The following is a 14,020-nucleotide window of genomic DNA, read 5'->3' as shown; positions in this document are numbered from 1 at the left end:
ATGTTGGTGCATTTAATGTTGTCTCAGAGATCTCTGAGACTGTCCTCAGTTCTTTTCATTCTTTTTTCTTTCTTCTGCTCTGCAGTAGTTATTTCCACTATTTTATCTTCCAGGTCACTTATCCGTCCTTCTGCCTCAGTTATTCTGCTACTGATCCCATCTAGAGTATTTTTCATTTCATTTATTGTGTTGCTCATCATTACTTGCTTCCTCTTTATTTCTTCTAGGTCCTCGTTAACTGTTTCTTGCAATTTGTCTATTCTATTTCCAAGATTTTGAATCATCTTTACTATCATTATTCTGAATTCTCTTTCAGGTAGACTGGCTATTACCTCTTCATTTGTTAGGTCTGGTGTGTTTTTATCTTGCTCCTTCATCTGCTGTGTGTTTTTCTGTCTTCTCATTTTGCTTATCTTACTGTGTTTGGGGTCTCCTTTTTGCAGGCTGCAGGTTCGTAGTTCTATCTGTTTTTGGTGGCTGTCCCCAGTGGCTAAGGTTGGTTCAGTGGGTTGAGCAGGTTTCCTGGTTGGGGGACTAGTGCCTCTGTTCTGGTGGATGAGGCTGGATCTTGTCTTTCTGGTGGGCAGGTCCACGTCTGGTGGTGTGTATGGGGATGTTGGTAGCCTTATTATGATTTTAGGCAGCCTCTCTGCTAATGGATGTGGCTGTAGACCTGTCTTGCTCTTTGTTGGGTATAGGGTGACCAGCACTGTTTGTTGCTGGTCCTTGAGTGAAGCTGGGTCTTGGTGTTGAGATGGAGATCTCTGGGAGATTTTCGCCGTTTGATATTACATGGAGCTGAGAGGTCTCTTGTGGACCAGTGTCCTGAGGTTGGTTCTCCCATCTCAGAGACACAGCCTTGACACCTGGCTGGAGTGCCAAGAGCCTTTAATCCACACGGCTCAAAATAAAAGGGAGAAAAAAATAGAAAGGCAAGAAAGGAAGGAAGGAAGGAGGATGGGAGGGAGGAAGAAAGGAAGGGAGGAAGGAAGGCGGGAATAAAGAAAGGAAGGGAGGGAGGAAGGAAGGAGGGAAATAGGAAAGAAAGGAGGGAAGAAAGGAAGAAAGTAAGGGGAGAAGACAAAATAAAGTAGGGTAAAATACAGTTATTAAAATAAAAAAATAATTATTAAGAAGAAAAATTTCTATTAAAGAAAAACAAACAAACAAAAAACAGGTCGGTCTAACCCTAGGACAAATGGTAAAAATAAAGCTATACAGACAAAATCTCACACAGCAGCACTCACATACACCCTCACAAAAAGAAAAAAGGGGAAAATAATAGTATATCTTGCTCCCAAAGTCCACCTCCTCAACTTGGGATATTTCGCTGTCTATTCAGGTTTTCCACAGATGCAGGGCACTTCAAGTTGACTGTGGAGCTTTAACCCGCTGCTTCTGAGGCTGCTGGGAGAGACGTCCCCCTCTCTTTGTTCGCACAGCTCCTGGGGTTCAGCTTTGGACTTGGCCCCGCCTCTGCGCGTAGGTCGTCTGAGAGCGTCTGCCCTTCGCTCAGACACGGCGGGGTTAACGGAGCAGCTGATTCGTGGTCTCTGGCTCACTCAGGCAGGCAGGCGGGCGGGCGAGGGTGGGGGCACGGGTGCGGGGCGAGTCCGCAGCGGCAGAGGCCGGCGTGACGCTGCACCGGCCCGAGGCGCACCGTGCGTTTTCCCGGGGAAGCTGTCCCTGGATCCCGGGACCCTGGCCGTGGCGGGCTGCACGGGAGGGGCGGTGTGGAGAGTGACCTGTGCTCGCACACAAGCCTCTTGGTGGCGGCAGTAGCAACCCTAGCGTCCCACACCCGTCTCTGTTGTCCGTGCCGACAGCCGCAGCTCGCGCCATTTTCTGGAACTCCTTTATGCGGTGCCCTTAATCCCTTTTCCTCGCACCCCGGAAGCAAAGAGGCAAGAAAAAGTCTCTTGTCTCTTCGGCAGCTCCGCGCCCGTTTCTGGATCTCCTTTAAGCGGCGCGCTTAAAACCCTCTCCTCGAGCAGCAGGAGGCAAAGAGGTAAGGTAAGGTCTCTTGCCTCTTCGGCAGCTCCAGACTTCTCCCGGACTCCCTACCGGCCAGCCGTGGTGCACTAACCCCTTCAGGCTGTTTTCACTCTGCCAACTCCAGACCTTTCCCTGGGATCCGCCCGAGGCTCAGTTCCCAGCCCCGCCCGCCCCAGCGGGCGAGCAGACAAGGCTCTCGGGCTGGTGAGTGCTGATCCTCTGCGGAATCTCTCCGCTTTGCCCTCCACACCCTGTTGCTGTGCTCTCCTCCGTGGCTCCGGAGCTTCCCCCTCCGCCACCCGCAGTCTCCGCCCGCGAAGGGACTTCTAGTGTGTGGGAACCTTTCCTCCTTCACGGCTGCCTCCCACTGGTGCAGGTCCCGTCCCTATTCTTTTGTCTCTGTTTTTTCTTTTGCCCCACCCAGGTACGTGGGGAGTTTCTTGCCTTTTGGGAGGTCTGAGGTCTTCTGCCAGCGTTCAGTGGGTGTTCTATAGGAGAAGTTCCACGTGTAGATGTATTTCTGATGTATCTGTGAGGAGGAAGGTGATCCCCGCGTCTTACTCTTCCGCCATCTTCTCCCGGATCCAGCATCTATTATTTGGAGACTTTTTGACAGCCGTTCTGATCGGTGTTAGGTCTTTGTGGTTTTGATTTGCATTTATTTAATAATTAGTGACGTTGAGCATCTTTTCATGTGCCGGTTGGCCATCTGTACGTCTTCTTTGGAGAAATGTCTATTTATGTCTTCTGCTCAGTTTTTGATTGGGTTGTTTTCTTAATATTGAGTTGTTTGAGCTGTTTGGATATTAACCCCTTGTCAGTTGCACCATTTACAAGTATTTTCTCCCATTCCATAGGTTGTCTTTTTGTTGATGGTTTCCTTTGCTGTGCATAAGCTTTTAAATTTGATTAAGTCCCATTTGTTTATTTTTGCTTTTATTTCTTTTGCCTTGGAAGACTGAGCTACAAAAATATTGCTATGATTTATGTCCAAGAATGTTTTGCCTATGTTCTCTTCTAGGAGTTTTATGGTGTCAAGTCATATTTAGTCTTTATTCCATTGAGTTTATTTTTGTATATGGCATGAAGGAGTGTTCTAATTTCATTGATTTACATGTAACTGTCCAGTGTTCTCAACATCACCTGCTAAAGAGACTGTCTTTTCTCCATTGTATATTCTTGCCTCTTTTGTCAAAGATTAATTGACCATAGGTTGGTGGGTTTATTTCTGGGCTCTCTCTTCTGTCCCATTGATCCAATTGTCTGTTTTTGTGCCAGTACCATGCTGTTTTGATTACTGTAGCTTTGTATTATTTCCTGAAGTCTTGAAGGGTTATGCCTCCAGCTTTGTTCTTTTTCCTCAGGATTGATTTGGCAATTCTGGGTCTTTTGTAATTCCAAATAAATTTTAGTATGCTAGTTCTGTGAAAAGTGTCCTGGGTATTTTGATAGTATCACATTAAATCTATAGATTGCTTTGAGTAATATGGCCATTTTAACAATATTCTTCCAATCCCAGAGCATGAGATAGCTTTCCATTTTTTGAATCATCAATTTCTTTTACCAACATTTTATATTTTCAGTATATAGGTCTTTCATATCCTTGGTTAAATTTATTCCTGGGTATTATTTTTTTGATGTGATTTTATTTATTTTATTTATTTTTGGCTGCACTTTTTGGGGGGTGGAGTCTTCATTGCTGCGTGCGGGCTTTCTCTAGCTGAGGCAAGAGGGGGCTACCCTTTGTTGCAGTGCACCAGCTTCTCATTGCGGTGGCTTCCCTTGTTGTGGAGCAAGGGCTCTGGGCACACGGGCTTCAGTACTTGTGGCACACGGGCTTAGTAGTTGTGGCTTGCAGGCTCAGTAGTTGTGGCACACAGGCTTAGTTGCTCTGCGGCATGTGGGATCTTCCTGCACCAGGGCTTGAACCCATGTCCCCTACATTGGCAGGTGGATTCTTAACCACTGCACCACCAGGGAAGTCCATTTTGATGTGACTTAAATGGGATTTTTTTTTTTACTTTCTGATATTTCATTGTTCGTGTAAAAAAACGCAACAGATTTCTGTATATTAATCTTGTATCCTACTACCTTCCTGAATTCATGTATCAGTTCTAATCGTTTTGTGTGGAGTTTTGAGGGCTCTGTATATAGAATATCATGTCACCTACAAATAGTGACAGTTTTACCTCTTCTCTTCCAAATTGGATACTTTTTATTTCTTTTTATTGTCTTATTTGCTGTGGCTAGCACTTCCAATACTACGTTAAATAGAAGCGGTGATGGGGCTTCCCTGGTGGCGCAGTGGTTGAGAATCTGCCTGCCGATGCAGGGGACACGGGTTCGTGCCCTGGTCCAGGAAGATCCCACATGCCGCGGAGCGGCTGGGCCCGTGACCCATGGCCGCTGAGCCTGCGCGTCCGGAGCCTGTGCTCCGCAACGGGAGAGGCCACAACAGTGAGAGGCCCGCATACCACAAAAAAAAAAAATAGAAGTGGTGAGAGTGGGCATCCTTGTCTTGTTGCTGAATTTAGCAGGAAGGCTTTCAGCTTTTCACCATTGAGTGTAACATTGGCTGTGGGTTTGTTGTAAATGGCTTTTTAAATGTTGATATATGTTCCCTCTATACCCATTTTGGTGAGAGTTTTTATCATGAATGTTTGTTGAATTTTATCAAAAGCTTTTTCTGTGTCTATTGAGATGATCATGTGGTTTTTTGTTTTTTTTAAAATACCTTTATTAGAGTATAATTGCTTTACAATGGTGTGTCAGTTTCTGCTTTATAACAAAGTGAATCAGTTACACATATACATATGTCCCCATATCTCTTTCCTCTTGCGTCTCCCTCCCACCCTCCCTATGCCACCCCTCTAGGTGGTCACAAAGCACCAAGCTGATCTCCCTGTACTATGTGGCTGCTTCCTACTAGCTATCTATTTTACGTTTGGTAGTGTATATATGTCCATGCCACTCTCTCACTTTGTCCCAGCTTACCCTTGCCCCTCCCTGTATCCTCAAGTCCATTCTCTAGTAGGTCTGCATCTTTATTCCCTTCTTGACCCTAGGTTCTTCTGGCCATTTTCTTTCTTTTTTTTTTTTTTTTAGATTGCATACATATGTGTTAGCGTACGGTATTTTTTTATCTCTTTTTGACTTACTTCACTCTGAATGACAGTCCCTAGGTCAATCCACCTCACTACAAATAACTCAATTTCATTCCTTTTTATGGCTGAGTAATATTCCATTGTGTATGTATATGCCACATCTTCTTTATACATTCATCTGTTGATGGACACTTAGGTTGCTTCCATGTCCTGGCTATTGTAAATAGAGCTGCACTGAACATTGTGGTACATGACTATTTTTGAGTTATGGTTTTCTCAGGGTGTATGCCCAGTAGTGGGACTGCTGGGTCGTATGGTAGTCCTATTTTTAGTTTTTTAAGAAACCTCCATACTGTTCTCCATAGTGGCTGTATCACCACCAACAGTGCAAGAGGGTTCCCTTTTCTCCACACCCTCTCCAGCATTTATTGTTTTTGATAATGGCCATTCTGACTGGTGTGAGATGATATCTCATTGTAGTTCTGATTTGCATTTCTCTAATGATTAATGATGTTGAGCATTCTTTCATGTGTTTGTTGGCAATCTGTATATATTCTTTGGAGAAATGTCTATTTAAGTCTTCTGCCCATTTTTGGATTGGGTTGTTTGTTTCTTTGATATTGAGCTGCATGAGTTGCTTGTATGTTTTGGAGATTAATCCTTTGTCAGTTGCTTCATTTGCAAATATTTTCTCCCATTCTGAGGGAGAAAATTGTCTTTTTGTCTTGTTTATGTTTCCTCTGTTATGCAAAAGCTTTTCAAGTTTCATTAGATCCCATCTGTTTATTTTTGGTTTTATTTCCATTTCTCTAGGAGGTGGGTCAAAAAGGATCTTGCTGTGATTTATGTCATAGAGTGTTCTGCCTATGTTTTCCTCCAAGAGTTTGATAGTGTCTGGCCACTTTGAGTTTATTTTTGTGTATGGTGTTAGGGAGTGTTCTAATTTCATTCTTTTACATGTTGCTGTCCAGTTTTCCCAGCACCACTTATTGAAGAGGCTGTCTTTTCTCCACTGTGTATCCTTCCCTCCTTTATCAAAGATAAGGTGACCATATGTGCCTGGGTTTATCTCTGGGCTTTCTGTCCTGTTCCATTGATCTGTATTTCTGGTTTTGTGTCAGTACCATACTGTCTTGATTACTGTGGCCTTGTAGTATAGTCTGAAGTCAGGGAGCCTGATTCCTCCAGCTCCGTTTTTCTTTCTCAAGATTGCTTTGGCTATTCGAGGTCTTTTGTGTTTCCATACAGATTGTGAAATTTTTTGTTCTAGTTCTGTGAAAAATGCCAGTAGTAGTTTGTTAGGGATTTCACTGAATCTGTAGATTGCTTTGGGCAGTAGAGTCATTTTCACAATGTTGATTCTTCCAATCCAAGAACATGGTATATCTCTCCATCTATTTGTATCATATTTAATTTCATTCAGCAGTGTCTTATAATTTTCTGCATACAGGTCTTTTGTCTCCTTAGGTAGGTTTATTCCTAGATATTTTATTCTTTTTGTTGCAATGCTAAATGGGAGTGTTTTCTTAATTTCACTTTCATAGTTTTCATCATTAGTGTATAGGAATGCAAGAGAGTTTTGTGCTTTAATTTTGTATCCTGCTACTTTGCCAAATTCATTGATTAGCTCTACTAGTTTTCTGGTAGCATCTTTAGGATTCACTACATAGAGTATCATGTTATCTGCAAACAGTGACAGCTTTACTTCTTGTTTTCCTATTTGGATTCCTTTTATTTCTTTTTCTCCTCTGATTGCTGTGGCTAAAACTTCCAAAACTATGTTGAATAAGAGTGGTGAGAGTGGGCAACCTTGTCTTGTTCCTGATCTTAGTGGAAATGGTTTCAGTTTTTCTCCATTGAGGATGATGTTGGCTGTGAGTTTTTCATATATGGCCTTTATTATGTTGAGGAAAGTTCCCTCTATGCCTACTTTCTGTAGGGTTTTTATCACAAATGGGTGCTGAATTTTGTTGAAAGCTTTCTCTGCATCTATTGAGATGATCATATGTTTTTTCTCCTTCAATTTGTTAATATGGTGTATCACGTTGATTGATTTGCATATATTGAAGAATCCTTGCATTCCTGGGATAAATTCCACTTGATCATAGTGCATGATCCTTTTAATGTGCTGTTGGATTCTGTTTGCTAGTACTTTGTTGAGCATTTAAGCATCTATGTTCATCAGTTTTATTGGCCTGTAGTTTTCTTTCTTTGTGACATCTTTGTCTGGTTTTGGTATCAGAGTGATGATGGCCTCGTAGAATGAGTTTGGGAGTGTTCCTCCCTCTGCTATCTTTTGGAAGAGTTTGAGAAGGATAGGTGTTAGCTCTTCTCTAAATGTTTGATAGAATTCGCCTGTGAAGCCATCTGGTCTTGGGCTTTTGTTTGTTGGAAGATTTTTAAGCAGTTTCAATTTCAGTGCTTGAGATTGGTCAGTTCATATTTTCTATTTCTTCCTGGTTCAGTCTTGGAAGGTTGTGCATTTCTAAGAGTTTGTCCATTTCTTCCAGGTTGTCCATTTTATTGGCATATAGTTGCTTGTAGTAATCTCTCATGATCCTTTGTATTTCTGCAGTGTCAGTTGTTACTTCTCATTTATTTCAAATTCTATTGATTTGAGTCTTCTCCCTTTTATTCTTGATGAGTCTGGCTAATGGGTTATCAATTTTGTTTATCTTCTCAAAGAACCAGCTTTTAGTTTTATTGATCTTTGCTATTGTTTGCTTCATTTCTTTTTCATTTATTTCTGATCTGATCTTTATGATTTCTTTCCTTCTGCTAACTTTTGGGGTTTTTTGTTCTTTCTCTAATTGCTTTAGGTGTTAAGGTTAGGTTGTTTATTTGAGATGTTTCTTGTTTCTTGAGGTAGATTGTATTGCTATAAACTTCCCTCTTACAACTGCTTTTGCTGCATCCCATAGGTTTTGGGTCGTTGTGTTTTCATTGTCATTTGTTGCTAGGTATTTTTTGATTTCCTCTTTGATTTCTTCAGTGATCTGTTGGTTATTAAGTAGTGTGTTGTTTAGCCTCCATATGTTTGTATTTCTTACAGATTTTTTCCTGTAATTGATACCTAGTCTCATAGCATTGTGCTCAGATAAGATACTTGATACTTTTTCAGTTTTCTTAAATTTACCAAGGCTTGATTTGTGACCCAAGATATGATCTATCCTGGATAATGTTCCATGAGCACTTGAGAAAAATGTGTATTCTGTTGCTTTGGATGGAATGTCCTATAAATATCAATTAACTCCATCTTGTTTAATGTATCATTTAAAGCTTGTGTTTCCTTATTTTTATTTTGGATAATCTGTCTATTGGTGAAAGTGCGGTGTTAAAGTCCCCTACTATGAATGTGTTACTGTTGATTTCCCCTTTTATGGCTGTTAGTATTTGCCTTATCTATTGAGGTGCTTCTATATTGGGTGCATAAATATTTACAATTGTTATATCTTCTTCTTGGATTGACCCCTTGATCACTATGTCGTGTCCTTCTTTGTCTCTTGTAATAGTCTTTATTTTAAAATCTATTTTGTCTGATATGAGAATTGCTACTCCAGCTTTCTTTGATTTCCATTTGCATGGAATATCTTTTTCCATCCCCTCACTTTCAGTCTTTATGTGTCCCTAGGTCTGAAGTGGGTCTCTTGTAGACAACATATATATGGGTCTTGTTTTTGTATCCATTCAGCCAGTCTGTGTCTTTTGGTTGGAGCATTTAATCCATTTACATTTATGGTAATTATCGATATGTATGTTCCTGTTACCATTTTCTTAATTGTTTTGGGTTTGTTATTGTAGTTCTTTTCCTTCTCCTGTGTTTCCTGCCTAGATAAGTTCCTTTAACATTTGTTGTAAAGCTGGTTTGGTGGTGCTGAATTCTCTTAGCTTTTGCTTGTCTGTAAATGTTTTAATTTCTCCATCAAATCTGAATGAGATCCTTGCTGGGTAGAGTAATTCTGGTTGTAGGTTTTTCTCTTCCATCACTTTCAATATGTCCTGCCACTCCTTTCTTGCTTGCAGAATTTCTGCTGAAATATCATCTGTTAACCTTATGGGGATTCCCTTATGTGTTACTCGTTTTTCCTTTGCTGCTTTTAATATTTGTTCTTTGTGTTTAATTTTTGATAGTTTGATTAGTATGTGTCTTGGTGTGTTTCTCCTTTGATTTATCCTGTATGGGATTCTCTGTGCTTCCTGGACTTGACTATTTCCTTTCCCATATTAGGGAAGTTTTCAACTATAATCTCCTCAAATATTTTCTCAGTCCCTTTCTTTTTCTCTTCTTCTTCTGGGACCCCTATAATTCGAATGTTGGTGTTTTTACTGTCGTCCCAACGGTCTCTGAGATTGTCCTCAATTCTTTTCATTCTACTTTTTTTATTCTGCTGTGCAGTAGTTATTTCCACTATGTTATCTTCCAGGTCACTTATCTGTTTTTCTGCCTCAGTTATTGTGCTATTGATCCCTTCTAGAGAATTCTTAAATTTCATTTATTGTGTTGTTCATCCCTGTTTGTTTGCTCTTTAGTTCTTCTAGGTCCTTGTTAAACGTTTCTTGTATTTTTTCCATTCTATTTCCAAGATTTTGGACCATCTTTACTATCATTATTCTGAATTCTTTTTCAGGTAGACTGCCTATATCCTCTTCATTTGTTAGGTCTGGTGGGTTTTTACCTTGCTCCGTCATCTGCTGTGTGTTTCTCTGTCTTCTCATTTTGCTTAACTTACTATGTTTGGGGTCTCCTTTTCACAGGCTGCTGGTTCATAGTTCCTGTTGTTTCTGTTGTCTGCCCCCAGTGGCTAAGGTTGGTTCAGTGGGTTTTGTAGGCTTCCTGGTGGAGGGGACTGTTGCCTGTGTTCTGGTGGCTGAGGCTGGATCTTGTCTTTCTGGTGGGCAGGACCATGTCCAGTGGTGTGTTTTGGGGTGTCTGTGACCTTATTATGATTTTAGGCAGCCTCTCTGCTAATGGGTGGGTTTGTGTTCTTGTCTTGTTTAGCATAGGGTACCCAGCATTGTAGCTTGCTGGTCGATGAGTGGAGCTGTGTCTTGACGTTGAGATGGAGACCTCTGAGAGATTTTCGCCGTTTGATATTACGTGGAGCTACGAGGTCTCTTGTGGACCAGTGTCCTGAACTTGGCTCTCCCACCTCAGTGGCACAGCCCTGACACCTGGCTGAAGCACCAAGAGCCTGTCCCCCACACTGCTCAGAATAAAAGGGAGAAAAATAAGAAAGAAAGAAGAAGATAAAATAAAATAAAATAAAATATAAAAAATAATTATTATGAAAATTTTTTTAAGTAATTGAAAAAAAAAAAAGGATAGACTGAACCCTAGGACAAATGGTAAAAGCAAAGCTATACAGACAAAATCACACACAGAAGCAAAACAGACACACTCACAAAAAGAGAAAAAGGGGAAAAATATATATATAGTTTCTCCCAAAGTCCACCTCCTCAATTTGGGATGATTCATTATCTATTCAGGTATTCCACAGATACAGAGTACATCAAGTTGATTGTGGAGATTTAATCCACTGCTCCTGAGGCTGCTGGGAGAGATTTCCCTTTCTCTTCTTTGTTCACACAGCTCCTGGGGTTCAGCTTTGGATTTGGACCCGCCTCTGTGTGTAGGTTGCCTGAGGGCATCTGTTCTTTGCTCAGACAGGATGGGGTTAAGGGAGTAGGTGATTCAGGGGCTCTGGCTCACTCAGGCCGGGGGAAGGATGGGTACGGATGCGGGGCGAGCCTGCAGCAGCAGAGGCCGGAATGACTTTTTACCAGCCTGAGGCACACCATGTGTTCTCCCAGGGAAGTTGTCCCTGGATCACGGGACCCTGGCAGTGGCGGGCTGCACAGGCTCCCAAGAGGGGAGGTGTGGAGAGTGACCTATGCTTACACACAGGCTTCTTGGTGGTGGCAGCAGCAGCCCTAGCATCCCATGCCCGTCTCTGGGGTCCGTGCTGATAGCTGCAGCTCGCGCCCGTCTCTGGAGCTCCTTTTTTTTAAATTTTATTTTATTTTTTTAAACATCTTTATTGGAGTATAATTGCTTTACAGTGGTGTGTTAGTTTCTGCTATATAACAAAGTGAATCAGTTATACTGGAGCTTCTTTAAGCAGCGCTCTTAATCCCCTCTCCTCACGCACCAGGAAACAAAGAGGCAAGAAAAAGTCTCTTGCCTCTTTGGCAGCTCCAGACTTTTTCCCGGACTCCCTCTCGGCTAGCCATGGCGCACTAACCCCTTCAGGCTGTGTTCACGCTGTCAACCCCAGTCCTCTCCCTGGGATCCGACCGAAGCCCAAGCCTCAGCTCCCAGCCCCCACCCGCCCCGGCGGGTGTGCAGACAAGCCTCTCGGGCTGGTGAGGGCTGGTCGGCACCAATCCTCTGTGGGAATCTCTCCGCTTTGCCCTCTGCACCCCTAATGTTGCGCTCTCCTCTGCAGCCCCGAAGCTTCCCCCTTCTGCCCTGTGCAGTCTCCACCCGCGAAGGGGCTTCTAGTGTGTGGAAACCTTTCCTCCTTCACAGCTCCCTCCCACTGGTGCAGGTCCCGTCCCTATTCTTTTGTCTCTGTTTTTCTTTTTTCTTTTGCCCTACCCAGGTACATGGGGAGTTTCTTGCCTTTTGGGAGGTCTGAGGTCTTCTGCAAGTGTTCAGTAGGTGTTCTGTAGAAGTTGTTCCACATGTAGATGTATTTCTGATGTATTTGTGGGGAGGAAGGTGAATCTCCGTGTCTTACTCTTCTGCCATCTTGAAGCTCCTTTGATCAGGTGGTTTTTGACTTTTCTTTAGTTAATGTGGTGTATCACATTGATATGCATATGTTGAACCATCCTTGAGACCCTGGAATGAGTCTAATTTGATCATGGTGTATGATCCTTTTTATGTATTGGATTTGGTTTGCTAATATTTTGTTGAAGATTTTTGCATCAATGATCATCAAAGATATTGGCCTGTAATTTTCTCTTGTTGTAGTGTCTTTGGCTGGTTTGGGTATCAGTGATGGTGGCTTCATAGAATGAATTTTGGGAGTGTTCCCTCTTCAGTCTTTTGGAATAGTTTGAGAAGGATTGCAATAATTTCTTTTGTTTCGTGGAATTCCCCAGTGAAACTGTCTGGTCCTGGACTTTTGTTTGCAGTTAGTTTTTTTAAATTATAGATTCTATTTCACTCCTAGTGATCACTCTGTTCAAATTATCTGTTCTTCTTCATTCAGTTTTGGCAGGCTGTTTGTAGAAACTTGTCCATTTCTCCTAGTCTGTCCAACTTGGCATATAACTGTTCATAGTATTCTCATGATTTTTTGTATTTCTGTGGTATCAGTGGTTGTTTCTCCTCTTTCATTTCTTATTTTGTTTATTTGGGTCCTCTCTCTTTTCTTCTTGATGATCCTTGCTAGAGTTTTGTCAATTTTATTTATCTTTTTTTTAAAAAAAGCTTAGTTTTCTCTTTCTTTAAAAAAAATTCTCTTTTATTTTCTCTCCAATCTTCATTTCCTTCCTTCTGTTGACTTTGGGTTTTGTTTGTTCTTCTTTTTCGAATCTTCTAGGTGGTAGTTGTTTGAGATTTTTCTTGTTTCTTGAGAAAAGCTTCTATTGCTATGAATTTCCCATTTAGAACTGTTTTTGCTGCATCCCATAGGTTTTGTGAGGTTGTGTTTTCATCGTCATTTGTCTTGGTATTTTCTGATTTCCTCCTTGATTTCATCATTGACCCACTGGTTTTTTTTTTTTAGTAGCATGTTAGTCTCTGTGTGTTCTTTTTTTCCCCCCATTTTTCTTTCTGTGGCTGATTCCTACTTTCATACCATTGTGGTGAGTAAAAATGCTTGAAGTAATTTCTAGCCTCTTAAATTTGTTGAGGTTTGTTTTCTGATGTAGTATGTGGTCTATCCTAGAGATTGTTCCATGCACACTTGAAAAGAATGTGTATTCTGTCTTTTGTTTTTGGATGTAGTGTCCTGTTGATATCAGTTAAGTGCAACTGGTCTAATGTGTCATTTAGGACCTTTCTTGCCTTATTGATTTTTCTGTCTGGAAGATCTGTCCATTGATGTTAGTGGGGTGTTAGTCTCCTACTATGTATTCCTGTCAGTTTCTCCCTTTGTGTCTGTTAGTATTATACATTTAGGTGCTCCTATATTGGGTGCATATATGTTGAGTGTAATATCCTCTTGTGTTGATCCCTTTATCATTATATAATGTCCTTCTTTGTCCTTATGGACTTTGTTTTAAAGTCTATTTTGCCTGATATGGGTATTGCTACCCTTGCTTTCTTGTCATTTCCTTTTGTGTGAAATATCTTTTTCCATCCCCTCACTTTCAATCCATGTGTTTTGTGTCCTGAAGTGAGTCTCTTGTAGGCAGCATACTGAAAGTCTTTTTAAAATCTAATCAGCCACTCTGTCTTTTGATTGGAACATTAATTCATTGACACTGAAAGTAATTATTGATAGGTAAGTACTTATTGCCATTTTAGATTTGGTTTTCCAGTTGAGTTTTGGGGTTATTTGTTCATTTCTTCTCTTTGTTTTTTCCTTCTGTGGTCTGATGGTTTTCTTTTCTATTATGCTTGAGTTCCTTTCTTTTTAGTTTTTGTGAATCTATTGTATGTTTTTGATTTGTGGTTACCCTGGTTTTATCTACTTGCTTTAGACTGATAGTCATATAAGTTCAAACACATTCTATAAAAGATCTTTCTTTTCTGCTCCCCTCCCCCACATTTTGTGATTTTGATGTAAAATAGGACATCTTCACATTTATCCTTTTGCTGTTAATTGTAGTTATCACTTTTACAAAATTTGATTGTTTTGTAGTCTGTGTACTGGTTTACTTAAGTGACCTCTGATCCTTTGATATATTTACCTTTCCTATTGTGATTTTTCCTTTCCTATAGATTCTTACTTTTGTATTTAGAGAAG

The sequence above is a fragment of the Kogia breviceps genome, chromosome 2 (genome assembly GCF_026419965.1).
Source record: "Kogia breviceps isolate mKogBre1 chromosome 2, mKogBre1 haplotype 1, whole genome shotgun sequence".
Lineage (NCBI taxonomy): Eukaryota > Metazoa > Chordata > Mammalia > Artiodactyla > Physeteridae > Kogia > Kogia breviceps.
The sequence above is the reverse complement of the archived record's forward strand: the minus strand, read 5'-3'. Positions refer to the sequence as shown.